At 42.3% G+C, this 6,808-nt stretch overlaps 1 protein-coding gene across 1 annotated transcript in view; it reads left to right on the top strand.

The window, feature by feature from the left end:
• The first annotated feature begins 1,210 nt into the window (after positions 1 to 1,210).
• The window catches only part of MEGF10 (multiple EGF like domains 10), a 182,330-nt gene continuing 176,732 nt past the window's right edge, over positions 1,211 to 6,808 (top strand). Inside the window, 1 exon segment of the mRNA NM_001046451.2 lies at positions 1,211 to 1,343. The gene's annotated coding sequence lies outside the window, so the exon portion shown is untranslated.

The raw sequence follows: 6,808 nt of genomic DNA, 5'->3' as shown, positions 1-6,808 counted from the left end.
GGGCTTCAAATATACATGCTCATTCATTCCATTCAAGTATAACTTTGAGCATGGACTGTTTGCTCTGTACTGTTACTGACTGGGGTTGCATATGCTTTTGAGGTCTCTCTAAAAAGAAAGAGTTTATATTAATGTAAGGAACAGGAGTGCCTCATCTGGTGTGAATATGGAGCACAAGTCTTTTGGGGAGTGGAGAAGATAGAATTCAGCTTAATATTGAAAAAAGAAAAAGCTAACAACTTTCCGTGGATAAGAAGTGTGTATCTTCTCATGTCATTCTCATGCAGGTTAATTGTTTCCTAAGAAAGAGGATGGTGATCAGAGAAGGAGATTCCAAAATTCGTGTCTCCCCAAATACACAGATAGGGAAAAGCCTTTTCATCCTTATCGCTTTTCGTCTTTGGGTCTCCTGGGGTCTCCCTGGAGAGTCGGCAGAGGGAGCCATTCCCCAAGAAATCTCCGCCCGGGAAGTCTTAGCTGGCCTGGAGGGATTTTGCTGCTGGCCCGTGGAGTTCTCTCTCCGCTCCGCCTCCGTAAATCGGACTCTCTCACCCCACGCCCCACCTCTCCAACCACTTTGTTGCTGCAGCGAACACTTTTGTACCGTTAGGTCACTCCTCCCTTCTATGTCCCGCGGTTGCGCTCCCTCCCTGGCACCGCTGGGGACGTGCCATCCCCTCCTGCTGGTTGCTCGGGTGCTGTCCCCATTCCCCCCAGTCTTCACAGGGGCTCCAGAACCTCTGGGGACTTTGACACTGGGGCCCTGAGAGTGAATTGGGACTCAGACGAGCACTCTCTCCGCTACCCCTTGGTAAACCCCACGAGGTAACCCCAAGGTGTGCCAGTTTAGTAGCCAGACTATTGGCGCAGTCTCTTCGGGCGGTGGAAGCCGCTCAGGACAGGGACAACCCGCGATCGGGGCGCAGGAACTGGGCGGGGAGGATCCTGCAGGTCACACTAAGGACTGCCCGCCGCGCCCAGAGACCCCCGCCCCCCAGCAGTCTCTGTCCCGGCGGCAGCAGCTGCAGCAGCGGCAACTGCTCGCATCCCGCGCCAGGCTCGGGTTACTCCCCTCCTCCTTCAGCATCTCGGGCCAGACGGAGAAAACCTGACTCAAGTTTGCAGCGAGTACTTTCTCGGTGCGCGAAACCGGGGGTCAGGAAACGCACGCAGACCCGTCTTCGTTCCCGAGCCTCTAAGCCTGAACCAAGACTCCGAAGTATCGCTCTTTTGGGGACGCTGCTCGGAACCGAGCTGCGCCTTTTGGAACAGATTCTGTTTATCCGCTGGCGCTGCGTCAAAACCCGGGGGAAAGTGTTGGGCTGTGAATCTCAGGATCTCGGGTAAGAGTTGGGCAAACTCCCTTCTGGCAGCCGCTGGACCTTGGCCGGATTGGGGGCAGATTTTCCTTAGCCAGGATACCCCGGGTGCCCCGTGAGGTGGGGCAAGATGGGCTCGGTCTGGCTTGTTTACTGGTTTCCAGGGTTTATTGTTAGTGTTTGGATTTGGTCTTGTACTGGGAGCTGGGTAGAACTTCTTGGAGTATTTTTCGTGAGATGCCCCCCTTACGCATCTTATTTTGCATAATTTCTGCCCTTGTATTTCCTTGTTTGTGTTGGTTCTCTGTTGACCAGTGTCATAGATGTGTGTAGGGAGATTTGGGGAGACTGGGAATGAAACAGTTTTGGCGGGGTCCTTGTTGTCTGGTCCACTTTGCTTGTCTTCTGGGATCTTGTTTTCTAAACTTTTTCTCCAGGACTTGCTATTCAGATTGTGTGGTCGGACTGGAATGTTCCCTCCTCCTGTGTTCTCACGGTCTTTTAGGGGGCATCAGGATCACAGGCTGGGTGACTGAAGGCCTCTCTTACCTGTTTGAATACCTGGTACCTCGGGGGATGTTGGGAAGGGCGGTTCTTCCAGCCATGTGTGAAAGTGTTAGTGGCTCAGTCGTGTCCGACTCTTTTGCCGCTCCATGGAAGGTAGCCTGCCAGGCTCCTCTGTCCATGGGATTCTTCAGACAAGAGTACTGGAGTGGGATGCCATTTCCTCCTCCAGTGTAGTTACCATGCAAAGAGCTATCTCCTGTTGGTCTTTTTAATTCCTTGGATCTAGGACTTTCAGCCCTGGTTTAAGAAAGTATTTTGTCTTTCTTTCTGGAAATGAGTGATACCACGGAGTAAATGAAATGTAGTGACAACTTTGATACTTCTTTAGAAAATATCCCCACAGGAGAATCCAAATTCTTCAGGGAGAGTTAAAGTTTGAGATTTTATTATTCCTAAAATGGGCTTCCCTGGCCTTTCTCCTTTATATTCTGAGCCTCACTTTGTGTATAGTCTTCACTGTATGTGATGTTTCACTTCTTATGGATGAAAAGACCGGATCATTTTTCTGATGTGAACACTCCAAGAGGTCAGCTTGCAGGGTACTTTTTGCTGTGCTGCTCTGAGGTCAGAGTGTTCAATAGAGGGGATGCTCTGGGACCTGGGGGCCTGGGGGAAACCACTAACTCTGCCACTATCCAGTTGTATGATTTGGGGTATTACTTAACCTTTCTCTCCTCAGCTGCAAAGTCAGAAAAATCATAACAATGCTCATACCAGAGGGCAGTTCAAAGGATTAAATAAGTTAATGTGTGTGTGGAATGCTAACATGCCTGGCAATAGTAAGCACATATTAGCTGTTATTAGCATCATCATCATCATCATTATTCTAACAGTGTTAACTCGTATTGTGATGATATAGTTTTTGTTAGTTATCAGTAAGTGTTAGCCATTCTTTCTGTTTGGATGAACTTTGAAAACTGTGCTCATGTAGGCTTCATTCCCACCTAGAATGTGATGCATTGTCAAACTTTGCTCCGACATGGTCTTTGTATTGCTTCCTGCTGGGGCTTGTTTAGAGGAAAGGTACAAATTGCAGGGCTGGGGTTTGTAGAGGACAGGTCATGGTTGAGTGTCAAAAGGTGCTTGGGACAGGTTAGCAGGTGGGAGGTCTACACTCAGTTTACAACCTGTAAACTATAGTGCCTTAGAAACTTGTTGCATTACTATGCATCCTTAAACCTATTTTTTTTAAGAGTGTCAAATCATTTGTTCAATAAATATTTATCAAGCATCTATTACAGTTCAAGCACTGTTCTAGGTTCTATATTATTTAAATTTGTGTGCTTCATTTTAGAAATGGAAAAGCACAAGTATTTGCTTTATGCCTACCCCCTCCCCAGACACACACACACACAATTTAGAACTTCATGTGGCATTATTACTCTATAAATTAAGTCTCTAACACTTTTTAGCTCTAATGATTTCAATACCTGTTAAAATGAAGAGCCTATATCGCTGAGGGATTGAACAAAATATGCAATATAAACCTCTAGCAGGGCGCTTTTCCCATCAGCTTCATCATGTGTGGGGAGGTAGGGAAAGAACTGGGTAATCTCTGGTGTTCCTCTGGCTCTAACATCCTTAAATTAGCTGCCTTAGTTCATTGGTGGTTGTTTTTTGAATATCCTCTTTTTCTTTTAACATTTGTTTTAGGTTCATAAGTTATGTCACTTACTTCATTCCATGTCAGTCAAAGTGAATAATGACACTGCTAATAAAAAAAGAAAAACATTTGACTCTGCTTGTATTTCATCAGTTATTCTCAGATGTATATCAAAAACATAGAGGAGGACTTGTTAAAAGTATTAGATGGACCTGTGAGAAACTGCTAAAATTTGACCATTTTTGACCCTGGTAAAATTGTGATTTCTTGTATTTCTACCAAATATAAATCTGTGCTCCCTCCTCTTGGATTCAGGTACAGTAAGTCCTGGGTGAGATGTGAAAAGTCTGCAGTTTTACAAGTTCCCCAGATGGTTCTAATGCTAACCCAAGCTTGCACGTGCTCATTTAGCAACCGCCGATTTACTTTCCTCATGATTGTTTAATAGAGTATTTGTAAAATACACATCTGATCGTGTCATTTCCTTATTTAATAATCTTTGGCAAGTCCTCAGATGGTGTCGTCAGTGTCACCTGGGTACTTATTGAAAAATGCAGATTCTGGAGCTTCACCCCACATGTAAGGGCCAGAAATCTGCTTTTGAGCAGATCCCCAAATGAATCTTGTAGAGGTGACCTCAAATCACATTTGGAGAAACACTGACTTATGGCATAAAGCCTAACCTCTTAATACCATACATAAGACCAACTTGGCATCATCTTCTTAGGTTACTTCTCTGCTACCCTGTGCTTCAGCCTTTCAGCCCCATTGATGTTGATCTTGTTACTATTTCTTAAAGAATGCATTGCCTCATTCACTCCTCGCTGTGTATGCTTTTCCCTCTGCAGGAAATGTCTTTGCTCCTCTTTTTGGTCTAACTAACTTCTTACTACCTACTCATCCTTCAAGATGCAGTTTAATTAAGATGTTTCCTGTGAAGCTTTTCCTAGTTATTTTACATAAACAGTGGTATCTCATGTGATTCATATTCTGCTTTGTGGATAATTTTAATATAGCATCTCTCATACTGTGTCAACTCTGTTACCTGAATTATTTTCCAACTGATTGGTGAGTTTATCATTCCTTATTCTGAGCCTCTATCCAAATGACTGGCACATAGTAATTACCTAAAAAATACCTAAAGAATGTGGAGGAAGAATGAATGAATGAATGAATGAATGAATGCATTTGACTTTTTATTGACACACCAAGGGTTTGAGTTAGTCAGACTGTGGACAAGCCATTCACGAATTCACAATTTGGCTAGACAGAGTCTACAAAGTTAATAACATAAAGTGGAAAAAGGACAAGATAGAATATCCTAAGAAGATTTATGAAACACCAGATGCCCCTGAATTAATATTGTAAGTTCAAAACTGTATTCGTATTATGATTCAAGAGCTGAATTTATCATACCTTTTAGATAGTTTTGGTTGTGAACGTCAGGGTGCTGTAGTGGTTTACCCTGTGCTTTTGAGTCTATAGAACACCTTTCCATTTGTTTTAATATTTGATCAGAAACATGGTGACTCATTCAATATTGTTTTTCTTACTTAAGTAGAATAGGATGCAGTCCTAAAAACAGGTTCAAAGGTTGTGCAAAATCTTACATGTTATAGGGGATGCTGGGCCTAGAGAGAAAAACATATTATAGATTTTTAATTACATCTTGCCACTTAAGACACACTATTCAGTGTTTTCTTCTTTTTCTTTTTTTAAGTGCTCTTTAATTTTGATATTTCCTCCTGTTTGAGTCCCAGTTAACTTGTTCAAATTAAATAAGTACCTGATTCAGACTAAAGATTTGCCATTTGGGGCATGCCTAATAACTTCCATCTTCATTTCACATATTAAGTTTATGAGACAAAGTCTTCTTATAATTATGATTATGCTTTTAATTTTTTCACTTCCCACTCATTTTTTGTAATAATGGAAATATGTAATACTATTTTAACAAATGAACAAATTGCAGGGTCATGACAAAGATGGTGATGCTTCAAAAACCGAACTTTTAGCTCATGGGCAGCACCACCATAAAATAAACCACAAAGCAATGTTCATTCATAGGTTGATGTAAGAGATTTCCACTGACATAGAGCAGGAAGGTAGGAGCATCAAAGAATGAATTACAAATGTCCAAATTCTTTGGACTTCAAACAAAGCAATATTAAGAACTGCCTTGGCTCTCATTTTGTCAAGGATGTGTACCCAGTATTTCATTAAAAATATTAGCTTTAAGAATTAAAACAGGACTCATTGGCTTCTGTTAAGTCTTCTTTTTCAATTGTTTCCAGTATTAACTTTTTCTGCCTTAATTTAAGCTTGCATCTGGCTGTACTTTCATAAGTCTCTTAACTGATCTCCTAATCTCTTTATTTATTCATTCATTCATTTATTCCCTCTCTCTGAATTTCCCAAGATTTTATATTTATCTCAACTCCCTTTTCTTCCCAATTTAAGATTATTTTTCACTATAATCATACTCCTTTTCAAAATAGTTTTTGCAGAAGATGAATGTATAGAACTTAATAAAAGGATTTCTTATACTATCAGGAAAAACTAAGATGCAAACCAATGTTATTCTCCTTGATACAACTTTATTTGTAAAACTGCAGGTCACCCTGCGGCTTCTATTTGATGACGTATACTTTGTGCCATTAGCCAGTCTGGAAAGTGTGAATGTGATAATATATCCTGTCATTATGGATGTTCATTACTAGTGATTTCCTCTCATTTCATTTCCAATGATTTATACTCCTAGATAAAGAAACTATGTAAAGCATTTTAACCACTTCAATTTCCTATTCAGAGGGCAATAAATGGTACCATCCCCCTCTTCCCAAGACAAAGAAACACAGTATTTCAGTATAGAAAGCCTCATCTTGATACATGTGTGCACAGGATTGGGAGCAAGGAGGCCCCATCTAGAGTGTGACTGCTAAAGCTAAAACTCCAGTACTTTGGCCACCTCATGCGAGAAGACTTGACTCATTGGAAAAGACCCTGACGCTGGGAGGGATTGGGGGCAGGAGGAGAAGGGGACGACAGAGGATGAGATAGCTGGATGGCATCACTGACTCTTTGGACGTGAGTCTGAGTGAACTCTGGGAGCTGGTGATGGACAGGGAGGCCTGGCGTGCTGCGATTCATGGGGTCGCAAAGAGTCAGACATGACTGAGCGACTGAACTGAACTGAACTGAACTGAGCACTTTGTCCTTGACATCCTGTCCGAGCTGGCTGAGCTGCATAGACTGGCTTAGTTCTAGAACCTCACCACAGATGATCATTCCCGTGATGAGTCTTTGAAATACCTTCTAA

Source organism: Bos taurus, chromosome 7, assembly GCF_002263795.3.
Source record: "Bos taurus isolate L1 Dominette 01449 registration number 42190680 breed Hereford chromosome 7, ARS-UCD2.0, whole genome shotgun sequence".
Taxonomy (NCBI): Eukaryota; Metazoa; Chordata; class Mammalia; order Artiodactyla; family Bovidae; genus Bos; species Bos taurus.
Note: the sequence above shows the minus strand (reverse complement) of the source record. Positions and strands in the feature narration are given on the sequence as shown.